This window comes from Leguminivora glycinivorella, chromosome 1 (genome assembly GCF_023078275.1).
Source record: "Leguminivora glycinivorella isolate SPB_JAAS2020 chromosome 1, LegGlyc_1.1, whole genome shotgun sequence".
NCBI lineage: Eukaryota > Metazoa > Arthropoda > Insecta > Lepidoptera > Tortricidae > Leguminivora > Leguminivora glycinivorella.
Window position 1 is genome coordinate 14,896,409 of NC_062971.1, and position 17,678 is coordinate 14,914,086.

Here is a 17,678-nt window from a genome sequence, read left to right on the forward strand (position 1 = left end):
AGTGCTTTTCTTATCAATAAGTATATACTGAAACTAAAACCGGACGTAGAAAACTACCAATTTTACGATTTTCTACTTTTTGATGTTGACGGCCTCTTAAGATCAGAGTCCTAATTTATTTACTGTTCAATTATTTCAAATAAGTTCACCACTCATGTCACATTTATATTTGTGCATTTCTAATTTCAATACATATGGGTATTTTCGCATGTGTCTCAGTCTTTGAGGCATCGTCAAACACCGACTTTAATAAACCTCACCTCACCATGTAATAATAGTGACACAATCACAGCAAAGACAATTAGCTTCTACTTAATCCACATGTCCAAACTTCTGAGTTCATTAATCATCGGGACTCCGCATAATCCGAAACTAATTAAAACACGCAGGTTCTAATGCTGACTACTTAATCCTTTGGGACTCAACAACTTTATCATTTCTGTCGTAATTCTGAACTGTCTTGGCCCGTACTAAACAAAGTCGTTTTTGCAATGTACTTACATACAATATGGACTTGTGAAATTTACAGCAAAAAATAACTATCAGTATTTAATTGACTTGTGCTACAAGTAGGTAATGCATGTATGTACGAGTATAATACATTATTATATACTTACATCATACCTATAGGTACTTTTCTTTAATAACTAAAATTAATTAATTGTACTATCGTATAGTCTAAGAAGAAAGTAGGCACCTCGGAAACATCAAACAAAAAAACAAACACTTTGGTAACACTATGGGCACTACTTGCTACAAACTGCAATTTATAAGAACAAAACTAAATTTAAGGAAACATGCACATTAAGTATAATATTATAACACATGTACTAACTCACTTAGTGTAAGTATACCTTGTATTTGCATATGTGCAAGTCACAATTAGTATCTCTAAGTTTATGCTAAAATGTAGCATGTCTTAGGTTATTTTCAGCAATAATGTTCGTTGGCATTAGGGTGTCTGAAGCAGGTCTCGCGTACATTAACTGCAAGAAACAAAGTTTGTTCAGCAAATATTCTCAAGAGACGGGACTCCTTGTCGTTGGAAATATGGACGACCCTTACTATTTGTTTGAGATACTAAAGCAATTATTTATAAAGAGCTTTTTATGAGGATATTCCAATCACTCCATTGCTCACACAAAAATCCAGATTCTCACATCAAACAGTAGTATGTGATAAGTACATACTGCTTTTAACATCACCTAGGAAATGATTATTTTCCAAAATAATACTTAACTTAAAAATGTCCTTGAACAGAAAAGTGCACTTTCATTTCCTCCTATCAGTGAAGAAAAGTGTCACTTTGATCCCTACTCTGTCCCTTCTAGACCCCTTTTCCGAACAAGTGATGATCTGAAAATACATATAATGTTTTCAAACAAGTCTAGAAGAAGGAAAAGGAATAGAGTAGGGGACAATGCAGGGCTATTATCATACGTCCCCGGAGCAACAAAACGTTTGTCATTTTAGCGCATTTGTGTAAACTAGAATATTCGTGCATTTCCTGAAAGCAGAAAAAGAATTTAAAAGGATTGCTTCAGTCATGGTGTATTGTTACCACCGTGATATAAAAGGTGTTTTATCTACACCAAATGTATTACAGCTTACACTTAGGTATTAAAATTATTAAGATTATTGATAGATGGTACTATTTAAGACGATACGGTAGGGGTCAATTCTCCATACAAACGCTCTCGACTGTTTCCTCCCTGGTTTTTGAAGATAGAGCAATGATTTTTTCAACACAGATTGTTTTTATTTTTATCTTTGTCGGACCGTTTTGATTTTTTGATTTTCTGCTTTTTAAAGACTCTAGAGCCAATCAAAAATTTCCAAAAACGGCCTTTTTCATTGTGGCGCAAAAAAAGGTGTGATACTCAAGATTGGTAACAATTAACCAAAAAAGCTAAACGGTCAGACATAGACTATTTCATTGTTATTCAGATTCTCAAATTTCGTTCCGATTGATTAAGTTTTGAAGGAGGAAATAGTCGAGAGCGGAACCTCGATTTTAAAGATTTTTTTGAAATATCTTTTGACTGAGTTATTCTTAATGGACAATTTTTTTTTCGATAAATCTAGTTAAGTAATAACACTTGTATATTTAACTAAAATTCCCAAGTTGAAAGGGGGGCTCCTTTCCATTTTAGCATTTTCGCTACCGTATCCTCTTAATTTTGCACTGGGCTTCATGGTTTTCCTGTTTTCTGACAATGAGTCTTCTTTTGTTTTTTTCCATGCAGATATAATATTAATAGAAGCTAGAAATAATATTTTTGTCATATACAATACCTAATACTTCAGCGTTGACATATTTACTACCGTTCACACTATCCCATCTTCGCAATTAAACTAGGGTGACCATGACCATTCAATCAACATCGGGACATAATCATAAAGTGTCCACGCGCTGTCGTAAATTCGCGTCCGGGAGCGCTCTCTGGGACATTTATGGCCCGGGATATGAACGACATGTTATGACTCAAATCGTAGGGTGATTGTAATTGACGCGGAATTGGTTTTTTTCGTTGTGAATATTGTGTTGCGGCCGGCGATTGTATTTGATGCATAGTAAAAATGCAGATGTAATATATGGAGCAGAGCAGTGGTACTAAGGATGTTACTCTAAATAATTGCGGCTAAATATGTAATTGTAAAGAATTAATTGAACACTTTTCATACTTATATTAGAGGCATAGTACAGTTAAGTATGTTGATGCAATGTTAATTATCTATATTATTTTTAAACTTATAATAAAATATTGAAGTGTAAATTTGCGTTATACCTATTTGATTTTTATTTTCAGTTTAATTTTAGATTTAATAATCTAAAATTAAACTTAAAATAAATAAAATAAAAAATTTAACTAAATAAATCTAAAATTAAACTAAATAAATCTAAAATTAAACTAAAGAATCACATAAATAAGTGAAACTAAAGAGCGGTTTTAAATTATGTTTAAAAATATGAAAACCTATGTAATTAATATTGGGATATAAAACTACAATAATTATATAAAACAAAAATTTTATAGGTTTGGTGGCCTATAAACGTAAAAAAGCTGTTTAATGACAAGTATCTAATCCCTACAACTCCTGAATCTTTATACCAAATTAACTGTTACATCTCACAATAAAATATAAACACATATATGTCATTAATAAACCTAGGTCCTTGCTCGTAAACCTTTTACGATCCGTGCACAGTGCATTCGTAAAAATATTTCGGATACGCGCGTGACGTCATTATCCACGCTGACGTTTATTGACGGACAGTCCCGGCTCAGTTCCGACGGTTACGATTCAGTTTACGATTTTACCGATAATCGTAACTTACGGGAGAGTAGTTAATGCTGCTTTAATGTGTGCAAATGGGTGTTTATTAACGCTGGTACGAAGAGTCGATTTTTTATGAGGAAATAAGCTAACTTTTGAACGTGTTACTGCAAAACTTTTTATTACTGAAAACAGTGTGATTTATCTATATGATTATAACTTTAAGACTCATCTTATTCAATATAATTCGTTTGCATCAAATGCCTTTCTATGTGTGTGTAGGTACAGTTTCTATTTATGTGTACCTAAGTATATTAATTATGCTAGTGACAATAAATATCATCAAACCTAATCCTGTTGAAATTTAATTAAAGGACACCTACGGCTACCTATGTCCTTTACACACATAATGAAAATTACCCCAAACCAATGACCCCGCAGGAGATAATGAGAGGACAAACATGAAATTCGCTTAATTAAGTTTAATTTTGTCGTATTCAAATTCGTCGCAAATCAAAGTGCCCGTATCTTAGCAGAGCTATAGACTAACACGGAGTTAAAACGTCGTATGTGACTATGAGTCACTTATAGAAATTATACTTTTAGTTTTAGAGTATAATCGTTGTAGGACTATGGGAAAGTGGAGCGGCTAGTGAATGGAGATGATTATTATTTAGGGTCATTTGTGTTGGACAAAAGCTGGACGACGCACCCCTTTATTGATGGAATTGGGTGGCGTGGAGTCGGTCTGTCAATATTTTAAGGAAATTTCTTTTCAATATGGCAATATATAGGTAATAGGTATATTTTTGACACATTTTAGTAAATTTGTATCTAGACTAAACTTATAAATTTGGTTTCGTCGGATTTATCATTCTTATAGAGATTACCTAACTAATTGTACTACTGATTACCTTTCAATTCCATGTCACCTATTTATTTATTTTTTCCTCATATCTCAATAGGGATTTTTAAGTAGTAAAAAAACCGCCACTTTTTGTATGTGTATTTAATGAAACACTTTCTCTTATTCAATTTTATTTTGTTTAATTCACGCACTCCATTCTTCTCCGTTGTAAAATTCTCAAAACTCAATGGTCCAGCGAGCGCCATTCATCCCGTTTTTTCCTATTTTGCAATTGATCGCCAGCATCAAGCAATTAAGGGGACACGCTCGCCGCATAACTTAAATATTCCCTTTATAATGCAGATTAACGTATTGACTCTTAACCGGGCCTTATTTCGCTGGACCATGATCTGCCAACTTTATAACCGGACTACCCATTCAAAAGTAAATTTTAAACTCTCATATTAAGGTCTAAATAAAGATTTTTCTATGTTTTTAAAATGAGTCTATCGAGCAGGACTTTTCAACTTTTATTTATTACTCAGTAGATAAATTTTGAACCATATTGTCTACGTACTAAAATTTTCGAATGGGAATATTTACATTTGTTTGGTGTTATTGTTTTCGGGTTACATATTGATGGCTTCCGTTTTGCTAAAAGGGTGTGATACGCTTTTAGATTGTTTTGCGTTTTAGAGTTTTTAAGGTTTTAATGGACCGGACGTTTCATGTGGGTGGATTGTTTGAAATGTGAACTGTCCAGTTTGTCTTCTTAATGGTGGGAATGGAGTGCCATATTTGTTCTAAATTGTATTGCTCGGTATCAATATATCAGGTCTTTAGATAAAAAAAAAACTTTATAAATGCAAAAACAAAAAAAAGACAAAAAACAAAAACTTAATTTGACGTCACATTGACATATACGATCTATTCAATTAGTTTTACCTTAATAAGCTAATCATTAAATTCATCACCATATTTTAATTTACAAATGCGAAAACTAATCTATTCAAAACTCGAAAATTCGCGTTTTCCGGCATCTAACTACGCTAGATCGATTTTTCACCCCCGAAAACCCCCAAAAACAAATTTCAAAATCGTTGAGCGGTTTCCGAGATCGTCATATATACATTTTATAAATAAATAAATAAATAAATAAATTATAGTCAAGAATTGCTCGTTTAATAGTATAAGATTATATTGATAATATAAATGATTATTTTGTTATGTATAATTTTTTTGATTTTTATTTAACAAGAGCACACAAAAAGTACACCTGGGTAAGTTTTAAAACACCCATAGGTTACATTTATTGGTTAAAGAAGGTTAAGAATAGCGTTTCCTTGTTTAACGAGTTTTAATAATTAAGTACTTGTTCTTAGCTATTTAAGTTGCAATTTCCAATTGTTTCGTACAAATCAAAGTAAACCAACCAATAATATTATTGTAACACATTGTTCTTCAGCAAAAATTCTAAGAAAGTGTAAATTGGCCAGGTGTGTTCACGGTCGGTAAGTCACATGGGGGTACATTTGCTTATGAGTCATCCTTAAGGTCAAACGGACACGTGGTCACTTTCCGTTTTAATTGCTGACACGCGAGCAGATGCACATTGCACCTTTTTGCAAGTGTAGTTCACCTTTAGAATTGTGAATGAACATATCGTTACGGTATCTTGAGTTCCTTGGGTATTGCACATCGACGTCCGTTGCAGTTAATGAAGTACGAGTACATACTTTTGTGTGATTAGCAAAGTTGCAGGACAGGTATCAGGCAAGCTGCATCTTCAGTACTACCTGTTTCTTGCTTTGGTTGCGACTAATTTTTATACATTATTGATTTCCTGCTTTTATTCGTATTTTTTAAATATTGTTATTATTTAACATTATATATACGGAAGTATTCTACCTATATAGTTTTAGAGCAAGCATACTTTAAAACTAAGCTAGAATATTTCCGTTGTACATATATTCGTTTGGTGTTTATTCTTGGAATAAATTAGACATTGTTAAGTCTGATTACTTTAAACATCGCATTACTCTGTCTGAAATATCATGAACAATTAGGTACTCAGTAATGAATAAAAGCTTAATATTATCCTTTATTTATAGTTAGATCCGTTCACGTTACTTGAATCCGCTTATGTCATTTACTACCTTATTACCTAAAGGCAACTTTTAAGTCGTTGATTACTCCATTGACGGTTATTCAATTTACAGTAAAAACTGTTTAATAAATTATCCTTAGAAAAACCTTGCAGTGCATGAGCAGCTTTACCGTGCTGTTAACATCTGTCGTGTAACCTTTAGTAATTATAATTACATAGCACGTGGCAATATTGCAGTAGTCGCTTACATATCTTAACGCCACGTTAGCGAAGTCAAGGAGAACGAACATTACTTAAAATGACAGTTGTATACATGCAGGTAAGGGTATAATAGTGATGCTTTTGCATTTCTTATGCATAACATTGTAGTATTATGGTGTATTTAACTAGATGTAGACCCTGAATCACGTATAATATTATTTACGTCTCATAATTAATAACGTTTTCACCAATACCTGACTTGTTCTTGTAGCAGTTAACTAATGAATTAATCGTAGTACATACTGATAACACAGTGAATGCCCTAGTTAAAAAGTTATCACTTATCACATAACATACGTAACTCGTGCTTATTCAATACCTACCTACTACAATATGATTAATGATTATGTTTGTAGGCAAATAATATACATATTTTCATAATAAGTAATAATTAATATGTTATTCTGAGCCTATGCGGTGTAAATCTCTTAGTATTCTGTTTTTATTTTGAACAAACAAACCTAATAATTACAACACACCTCACACAAAATATTAGAATTTCTCATTTATCACTTACCTAGTGATTAGGTACATTTAATAAATAATAATCTATTGCAAATTAAGCAGTATCCGTGAACTGCAAATTATTCCTTAAATTATTTTACTAGACATATGGACACTTGAACACCCTAATTATCGAATCCTTGAACTATTGACTTGACTATCTAAACTTCGACACATAAAATCACTACATCGCTTTAAATTCTGATTAAACAGTCCCGTCCTTCAATGATGTAATTAAAAACCATGAATATACGACATGAATATATTTAAACGTATTTTCATCAACATTTCCCCTAGGACCGATTTCCCATACATATTTTTAAAACACCAGTTAACTTTTTTGAAAGTCAATCGCCTCACAGATCGATCTCAATTTAAAATCCCGCCAATCTAGACAAGAATCCCGACAAATGTCAAAATGCAAAACCTGAACATTTCCATGCAATCAGCAATCGTCAACCGTCGGTCGCAATTCACATCGAGCGAGCCAAAAATTTGTAACCCCTGCATCCCAAATTAAATCCGCCCGAGAAAATTGTGACAAACGCGATCCGTCATTCGTCCCTTCATTTGCATGATAAAAACTGTTGAAGAACAACTATTTATCAAATGGCAGAACTTCCGGCGGCCATGACAGTAGGCGCGACGCATTTCCGCGCGCCATCTTTGGCTGAACACTGCGCATCCGGTTAGAGGTCTGAAAGTGAAAACGTATAATTTAGCAAGAAGCGACTCATTATTATTTTTCATTTTCTGTATTTATTTATACCTAGCACATTGTTTAATACTTCATGTCATGGATAACGACGTTCATATGTTATCAGTGCGAGACCGCAACCGCAAGTCAACTGATGGATAAAACACATCATCAATTAGAATCACCAAAACATAGCTGTAGAATATGTGTAGAATACGCAGATTCTTTGAAAAAGCATTGATCGACGCGGCACGGAAAAGGTTGAAGTTAATCTATTCAATCTCGTAGTTTATGTAGTAGTTATATTAGGGTTCCGTAACGTAACCAACTAGGAACCCTTATAATTATGTAGTTTCGCCATGTCTGTCGGTCCGTCCGTCCGTGGATAATTTCAGTGACCGTTAGCACTAATAGAAAGCTGAAATTTAGTACCAATATGTTTATCAATCACGCCGACAAAGTAGTAAAAAAAAGTGTTTTATTCGCCTACACGTAAAGTGGGGAGAGTTTTTTTTTTTTCATTTCAACCCTAACTTGTGATATATTTAAGTTTTACGCGATTAAGTCCCGTTTTAATTTAATAATATTGTGATATATTGTTGGATAAGTATTTAAAATTAAATAGGGGTTTACAAAAATCATTTTTTGATATTGTTTATATTTTCGGAAATAATGGCTCCAAAAGCAAAAGAAAATGTGTCCCCCATCCCTCTAACTTTTGAACCATAAGTTTAAAACATATGTAAAAAAGCAAAAAGATAGAACTTTATAAAGACTTTCTAGGAAAATTATTTTGCATTTGATAGGTTGAACAGTTTTTGGAAAAAATACGGGAAAGTAGGGAACCCTACCCGCCCGACGCGCTCTTGGCCGGTTTTTTTAATACTTTTACTTTCCACGAACGTTCTGCCGTTTCTAGTGTAACTGCATCCGAGCCAACCTCACTGATTGGGGAGTGATCTCTATTTAGATAATTTACTGGTGCTCTCGCGATGAAATATTCGGGGCATTCTGCTCATCCCCGCTGATGTTATTAGCGTGATGTCTCGCTCCGTCTTGTTTACAACCTGCAGATATTTTAGACATCTTGTGATGAGAACGTTTTGATATGTTTCTTTATCTCAGTATTGTTTGTTAATACATATTTGCATGTTAATCAATTTGTATTATCACATGTATCTACACAAGGTATACAGTGTGTGTATTCCATACGGGCGAATATCTTAATAACGATTAGTATTGGACCTAAGGAGCCTAACTACATGTTTTTTTTTTAATAGATGAGATATTTTTTTCATACATACTCGTAATAATTCAGCACGTACATACTAAGTCCATATCAATTAGCGTACCTCCTAAACGTCATTACGATATGACGTTTATGTCATTTCAAATTAAGTTGGATGGCGTACATTGCTGCTTGGTCAGATTAAAAAAAATAATTACTCTTAATTAATAGCACTTTTTAACAAAATGATTATCCTATACGATTCGTATGATCAGATACTATAACCACAGTATAATATTGGGCTGGACAGTCGGGGCCGCGTTTGCGCGCTGTGTTGACGTGTTGAGTTCGGGAGAAAATGACGTCAGCACCGAAGACATATTTTCGTTACTGTAGTGTTTATGGGTGTATGGAAAGTTCTCAAAATGCGGAAATGTCATTCTTTAGAATTCCTAGACACCCAGAAAAGTAAGTGGTTGTTATATTTTTGCAGTGTTAGGTACATTATTGCTTACGTAAATGGCGTAAAAGTGAGATTTAAAGCTAGAATGACACATTAAAATCAATAAGGATTTATCTGTAATGACATTTAGGTAGATGCTGCGATCTATCTAGCTCGAAAGTTTGGTACCTACTTAAATATTGTGCAAACATCTATTCAACTATTGCGCGTATGAGAGTAATATATTTATAATGATTTTTTGTGTCTTCAATACTGACTAATGTGGTGTCATGACGTGGTATTGTTATACTAAAACCTACTTACAGTTAATAGTACCTATTAGATTTACAACAACTTACATTGTACGAAGTCGATTATAGTAACGTTGTACAACCCTGCGTGACCTTGCGCAGTAGTAACGACCGCGCCGCCGCTGCCGGAGATTAACTACTGATATATCCTTATACTGTGCTATAACTGGATACATTATTCGCCCGTATGGAATCCACACGCTGTATAGTTCATCATAGATTAAATAGAAGAAGATCATACCATCCCATATATTTGTAGATTGGCGTTGTGTCATTTTCGAGCCATAAATCTATGTCAAAAGTGAACCTTAACGCCATCTACAAGTATAATCGAAAGCTACAATACATTTTTTTTGTGGCGGCATCTATGTGTGGTGTAGTGTATGCGCGTTCTTACGCAGTCGCATTTTAATGTATGGGATGGTATGATCTTTTTATATTCAATATACCTGTATGAGCTGTACTCTTACTAAGTTCACAGAGGCCACTTACAAACATTTGTGTAATTTAAATAATTGAAATTATATTTACTAAATAATGTATATATTAATGGTAGATTTGATATTCCTATTTTAGAAAGAAATTTGTATTATTTTAGTAACTTTATATTATATTGAACTTGACATTGAATTTTGTGATAAGTAATGAATAATAAATTAATAATGTATTTTCAGTGTTAAGGTGACTAGTATATAAGCGCTTTGGTTAACACTGTAATGCTTAACACTTTCGAAACCGGGCTCTACGCGGCGCTACGACATTTTCGCTACATACGGGGAAACCCATGTAATCGGCTACGCTTCTACGAGCGGTGTGCCCGACAGTCGGGTTCTTGGTAGCGAAAGTGTTAATATGTATGCTAAAATAAATGAAATGAAAAATGATTTCATCAATAATAAAGCAATCGAGCGACTAACAAAGCCGATGTTATGTCGCTCCTTGAAAAACATAGTGACACTATCCAAAAAACATAGGTTTTTAGTTAACAACGCCATCTAGGTCGCGCGTTCATAACGAACGCAATGCAAAGACACCTATCGATTTAGCTCGCTTAGTAGCGACAGGGGGCGCTAATGTCACTATGGCGAATAGTAGGAATAGACGCGTGGGGGACGGGAACAATGTCATGTTTGCATTAATGACCTGGACGCCGATCAAAATGTTGTGAACTCTAAGACGAAAGTTGTCATTTTGTGTTTAGTGACGGTGTTCCGCGAGATTGAATGGTAACTATGACAATTTTCTTATGGAACATTGTATCAATCCTTAAAGTGTCACTTTGAACTTGTAATAACTATTCAATATTGAGTTTCATTTTAAAGTAACAGTGTCATTTTTGCTATAATGACACTAGTACTTTAACAATTCTAAACGTGTTTAGATAGGTATAGTGACACTGTGCACGTAATGACGGTTTGGCTTTAAACTATTAGGCTTAATGCAGGTTAAAAATAAAGTTGTACTGTACTTTTACTTAAAATGACGTTATGGTCTTAACTCCCTAAAAAGAATTTGCATGAATGAATCGTCATTATCTGTTTAGTGTCATTTTTGATTGTATGAATTACCATAATTACGCTTGCAAAGAAATGGAATACCGCTGTTATGAGTTTAAAGCCACTTTAACTGGTAATGGTAGCTTTAAGCGCTTTGACTGATTATTGTCACTTTAAGTTTTATGTCATGCTTTGCGGTAATTAAAATTACAAAACAGTTAATGATTAATTACCTTCTAGACATATTACGTTTAATACCATTGTTCCATTTATGTTTAGCACATAAACCTACACAATTTTGATGAAATTCTATGAAAAAGACATTTTACTCTATTTTTTTGTAAAATACCTATAAACAGCGCTAATAAAAATTAAGGTTATTTTTTGTATAATTATTTTTTACGAAGTAATTGCTATTTTTGTGATCTACAAGACACAATTACTAATTTAAGATACAATATAAAAACTATGATTGTTAGTGGATAAATTTCTTGTACATTAATATAACAAAATTATTAGCCATAAATAAGTATATTTGTTTGTTACAGTAAAAATTAGCTCAACGATATTCAAGGCTCAAAAATTCAAAGCAATCATCAATAGTATAAACACACCAGCATCTACAGATCACCTATTTGCTACATCGCCACGAGCATGCACATTTCAAGCGGCCGACTAAACTTCGCATAAGTTAGGGTATACCACGTCGTCAAAAAAAAATCGCACCTCGCGCAAAATCGTTTCAGGCAAAAATATATCTAATCTTATTGACTGTAATCTACCAATATTTGTATCATTTCAAAGTAAAATTAAAGCCCTTTAAGAGAAAAGGTGTACAACTTTCTTAAAACCAATAATCGCCAATCTGCCGTGGTTTAAAAAAAAGGTATTGATGCTATTTTAATGGGACTCTAGGTGTGCTACCCCAGACGGTTTTAGAAGGAGCTGTAAAGGTGTCATGTGGATCTTTTGCACTCCAAAAGTCACCGAGGACGAACGCCTGCAGAAAAAAAACCTTGAAGGCAATAGGGGTAAAACACCAGAAAAAGCAGCTCAAGTGGTGGTACTGCTCCTAAACGGACTACGGCAGTAGCAAGTTGCTGAACGCCTAAGCATAATCCGTTTCCGGGTGCGACGAGTCTTGTTGCGGTTTCTGGAGACCAGTAGCTACATCAGGAGGCCAGGATCTGAGAGAAGACGCTGCACCACCGCTAGAGACGACCGGTATATTGTATCGGCCTCTTTGCGGAACCGCTTTCTTATCGCTCCTGAGCTGCAGATACTGCTTAGAACAGCTCGAAGAAATGTAGTGAGAAATGGAGACATCCATGATCAGAAGAAGATTGAGGGAGAAGAAAATGTTACCCCGAAGAGCTGACAGAGGCTATCAATTGAAGCCAGAGCCAATACCCCAATCGAATTGCTATAAGGCTTGAGGATTGGACGTTGCAGCAATAGAGGAAAGTTTTGTTCCCCAACGAGACGAAGGAGATCATTTACACCAACTATAGACGCAAAAGGGTGTACAGGAGTCAAGGAGAGCAGTTTACACCAGTCTTCACCGAAGAAACAGTCAGTTACGGGAGCGGCTCGTGCATGTTCTGGGGCGGCATTTCCATCGACGGCAAAACGGATCCTTAACTGCAGGCAGTTACATTATGGAGATCTTAGAAGAACGTATGGTCTCGTACGCTGAGTTTTTTGGACCTGATTTCCAATTCATGCACGTCTACGCCCGTTGCCCTACTGCCTTGATAGTGCGGGACTCCCTGATGCATGAGGTCGGAATGCACCGTAATGGAGTGGCAGCAACGAGCCCCGACCTGAACCCCATCGAACATCTCTGGGATGAGTTAAAACGGCTTGTTTGGTCACGGGATCCTGCTCCAGCCACCCTCAAAGAGCTGGAAGCCGTAGTTATTGAGGAATGGGAAAATATTCCTCAAAAACTGATCGTAACACTGATCAGGTCCATAACTGATCGCATGGAAGCCAGAAGGGCCAGAGGGAGGAACACTGGGTTTTAAGGTTAATTTTAAGTCATTTTTTTCGATATTTATTGATTTTATTGCGTTTGATTTTTTTTAAATTTTAACCTGAATGCACTTTGGTTACTTTTTCCTGACAATTTTAATTTTTTGTATAAAATGTCATGAATTTTATGGATATTAAAATAAATGTTGTATTACTAACGCAAATGTCAAGACTGAAAGTGATTTTTGTTTCTAATATTTTTTTAGTTATATTTTATTGTTTAAGAGGGCAAGCCAGGAGTGTTTACACTAGTTTTTTTACAGGGTTTGAGACCGAATGTTATTTAATTCAATAAATTTTAATGTATATACATAAAACGTGGTTTAATTGCTAATTATTCATTGAAATAAAAGGTAAATTTCATAAAAAAATGGCTATAGTGTCATTTTTCCACAAAGTAAAACGAAGATATAAAGTTGTCATGTGTCCCTAAACAAAAATAAATGGAAAAGTGTCACTACCATTTTGTTTAAGCTTAATTATCTTAGAAACAAAATAAAAAAAATACAATTTACTATTATATCTATCAGGTTTAGTCACAAAACTAACAAGATCTGCCAAAAAATTACAAGTTTGTTGTAAAAATGGCAATTTTTGACAATTCAAAAATTTCAAAACTTTAAACCGTTGTACCCAAAAAAGACGTTTTTCATTTAATGACACTATGTTTTTCAAGGAGCGATGTGTAGGTATACAACTTACTTATTACACAACATTCAATCGCGACTCGGAACGCAAAACATAATAATATCAGTGAAAGGTAAGCAAACGGAAATTTCGCGCTATTCATTACCCCTTCGATAGCTCAGTTGGTAGAGCGGTGGACTGTAGTTGGTCAGAAACGGGAATCCATAGGTCGCTGGTTCAAATCCGGCTCGAAGGATCATGAGAATGAGAAAACCCTTTTTTTATTTTCCTCTTTTAGTTATTTGATCAACATAAAATATTACTTTTTATTTATTGGCCAAGTAATTTAATAATGTATAATATTCTTAAGCTATAGGTTTTAAATTTACAATACTAAAATCACAAAATTCATAAAATTTTAATCCGGCTCCGAAGGATAATGAGATTAATGAGAATGAAAATCTTTTTTTTTTTTAATTTTTCTCTTTTTGTAATTTAATCAACATGATATTGTTTTCTTCAATTTCCTACTAGATTATTATATTATAGGTAATATTTGTTAGCTTTAATATTTAAAACTTTATTATAAATTCCCTTTTGTATTAACACTAGATATACTAAAATTTATAAAAAAATAGTAACTACACATAATACTTTGATAAAATTGAACTAACTTAACATCGACAACTGTAAATACTACAATCAAATGGGAGGCCCTCCCGACCCCCTTCATCAAGGTCCATTTAAAAGACTCAACCTTTAAAAAGTACAGAAATACCGGAGAAGAAAATGCAATCAAATTAGTGTAAATTCGATTGTCGAACAATGGGACCTGCACCGCAGAGCACCGTGAGGAATCAATTACAGGGGACGTCGTCTTCTATACAAATTAATTTAAGTTGGAAAAAAATAGGAAATTCTTTCACGGGGAATCTTTTCTTGTTACGATTTAACTGATTTTGCTGGTTGTTTTAATAATTTAAAATTGGGTATTTATATTTACTTGTCAAATAAAGATACATTTTCAAGGTTACAGATAAGCTAAAGACGTAGGTAGGTATAGTATTAGTCATGTAAAGTTTTTTTGCTTTAAATGCTGATAATTATTTAGTAGGTATTATCGAGTACATGTAACTTTCGCCAAATATTCACATCATTGTTGAGTGACAAATAATACCCACTACTTAAATATTCCCATTTTATAAACACCTACCACCTAAAATTCTTGTGTGATGGATTAGATGGCGATATAATTATAAATAATAAGATAAGTGAGTAGAAAACATCCATAATTAAGAAACAATAAAATTACTAAATATCAAGCTATTGTATAATACACTGAGAAAAAATACAAAATAGCGCCTACGTGCTCTTTGGTTCAAACAACAAGCTACTTGTCATTTGAATCGGCAATATATTTGAATCAACAAGTCGATTTTATAAAAACAACCTGACACATAGTGTTTTAAACATACGTTTGGCTGATTCAAACGGATAAACCGCAACAAGTCGAACTTGTTAAATTCACAATCCAAATTTCTCTCAGGTGCTAATATTTACATACATACCTATTCCAAAATTTTTCATTAGCAATTGTTAATATCCCGTATCGTACTCGTCTCGTGACCATCCAAAACATCGCCATCCCATTCCGACCAGCAAATCTAACCAATTATACGCAAATGAAGTTAACCCTTTGCTGCTTTGTGAAACTTTTTAATTGCTGTTAAATCGAAAAGGGATCGTATCAAAAAACGGATCCATTGTCGAGTGAATCATTAATCTATGTGGGTGGGTGCGATTTTATATGACACTCCGAGGAAGAAGGTCATCAGAGCGGTAGTGATTCGAATGAACTTAGAACTTTGTGGTTTTAAGCATAACGTTATTGTGGGCGGATTTGGAATCTGATATTGTTGAGAAAGTATTAATTTATTTTTAGTTTTTTTGAACTCTTGACTGTTTTGTTAGGATACCCATAAACCAAGAATCACTCTCAATCTTGACAGGTAGGTTACCTACTCTCAAAAATACCAAACTCACTGCTTATAGAATTATTAGTATACCTATTATACAAGGTGCTCGCGAGGAACCCATATAACTTTAACTGCATATTCTTGGTCACATTTTAAGACTAAAATGTCATATAAACTTTTCTAGATTTCGTCTAGTTTCAGAGTTATTGCCAATTAAAAAAAAACATTTCCGTATTGTTACTCAGTAGAAAAGGTCTTCTTAACGGCGCTGATGCGCAATTGTGGAGCATAGTCTCACAGTAGTCATTGATAGATGTCAAAATGTGACAAGAAAAACTTCCAAAAAATTTGGTTTTTAGAAAAATAAATTAAGGAACTCATTTTAATTGTAAACTTTATGGATAAAAATTACTTTTTATGTGAAGTACGTCCAAAAAAGTAAAAAAAAAAAAAAAAAAAATTTTTTTTTCGCGAAAAATTTTAAAATTCATATAACATTTTTTCTTTCTTTTGGCCTCAGAAACGCGTGGTTCAAGTTATGCGGGTTCCTTGCGAGCACCTTGTATATTCATTCTTAATCGTTTTCGTTCGAGCCATTTATTAACAGAACTACGAAAACAGTAAATGCACAATTTGTCCTTATGACGATATTCACAGTTCTGACCTTACCCATTTTATAAATGGAATTCATTTATATATTGTATTATAGAATAATTATAAATAATTACCTAATAATTATAGAACCTACCTATTTAAGCTTTAAATATTTAAATCCTCGATTGATATCTAAAACGTTAACCCTACAATCACACACACGACTAGCTTACAGACAAAACAGCGCGTCACCCCTGTTAACCCTTCCGCCGCTGATTCATCTTAACCCGTCAACTGTTGATGGATCAAGATATTAATACCGAAAGCGTGGCGAATCTGACCAACTATAGGCATTTACCCGGAAAATCTCAGCAAACGAAAAAAATCTTTAGTGACTTTGTAATACGTTCGCATTTTCTGTAAAAAAAGTGTCCTGAAGATACAATTGAAAATACGTGTTATGCTTAGGTACCACGACAGATTTTTGCTCAACGGATTAGTTTTTGTAGTAACTAGTATAACCCTTTTCTATGCATATTTAATTTTGAATGTAACGGTCGGTCTTCCTGACTGATGAGCGTGATTTTTGCTTAAATTTCTAGGGATTAATACAAAGATGCGTTTTGACTGTAATTAGAGGGGTGATAATTGCCATTCCTTCTAGCGTGTGATACGAAAGTAATTACAACTTACAATAAAGTACTCAAAAAAAATACTGTACAGTATTCACAAAAACTTGCTTAAGTCTAGCACAACTAGCTTCGACCATAATCCATGATTTCCAGCGCAACTTTCTGACGTAGGTAGGTACCTTTTATACCTTGTCTTATCAAGTTATGATATATGTATGTATGTTTATGCAATTTCTAAGGTTTACTCATTCAATAAAGAGCATACCAGGTGTAATAAGTCTTAAGTAAGTGTGTATGACCATAATTATACATATACATACATTATAGTAGCGTTATACATTAGGTAAAATTAGTATTGTATCAATTATGTAATTTAAATTCAAATATAAAAAATATATTAAAATGTATGTGACGTGTAAAAGTGCCCCTGTGGCCTATTTGCTGAATAAATATTTTGAATTTTGAATTTTGAGTTTTTAATTTTGAATAATAATAACCATATTAAGTGCCTTCATAAAACAAAACAATATACCTAGTTTATTTCTCTTATATAAAATTTAGGTGCAATTTTGAGAATTGGCAGTTGTAAGTTAAGTACCTATACCTAGCTTAAAACAGATTTTTATGATTTTTTGAAATAATT

The 17,678-nt window shown here is 33.6% G+C and overlaps 1 non-coding gene across 1 annotated transcript; it reads left to right on the forward strand.

Annotated features, from left to right (window-relative positions):
• Window positions 1–14,000: 14,000 nt before the first annotated feature.
• Window positions 14,001–14,089, forward strand: Trnay-gua. Its single transcript is given in 2 exon segments — window positions 14,001–14,037; window positions 14,054–14,089. It is a non-coding gene; the product is annotated as a tRNA-Tyr (tRNA).
• The last annotated feature ends 3,589 nt before the right edge of the window (window positions 14,090–17,678 follow it).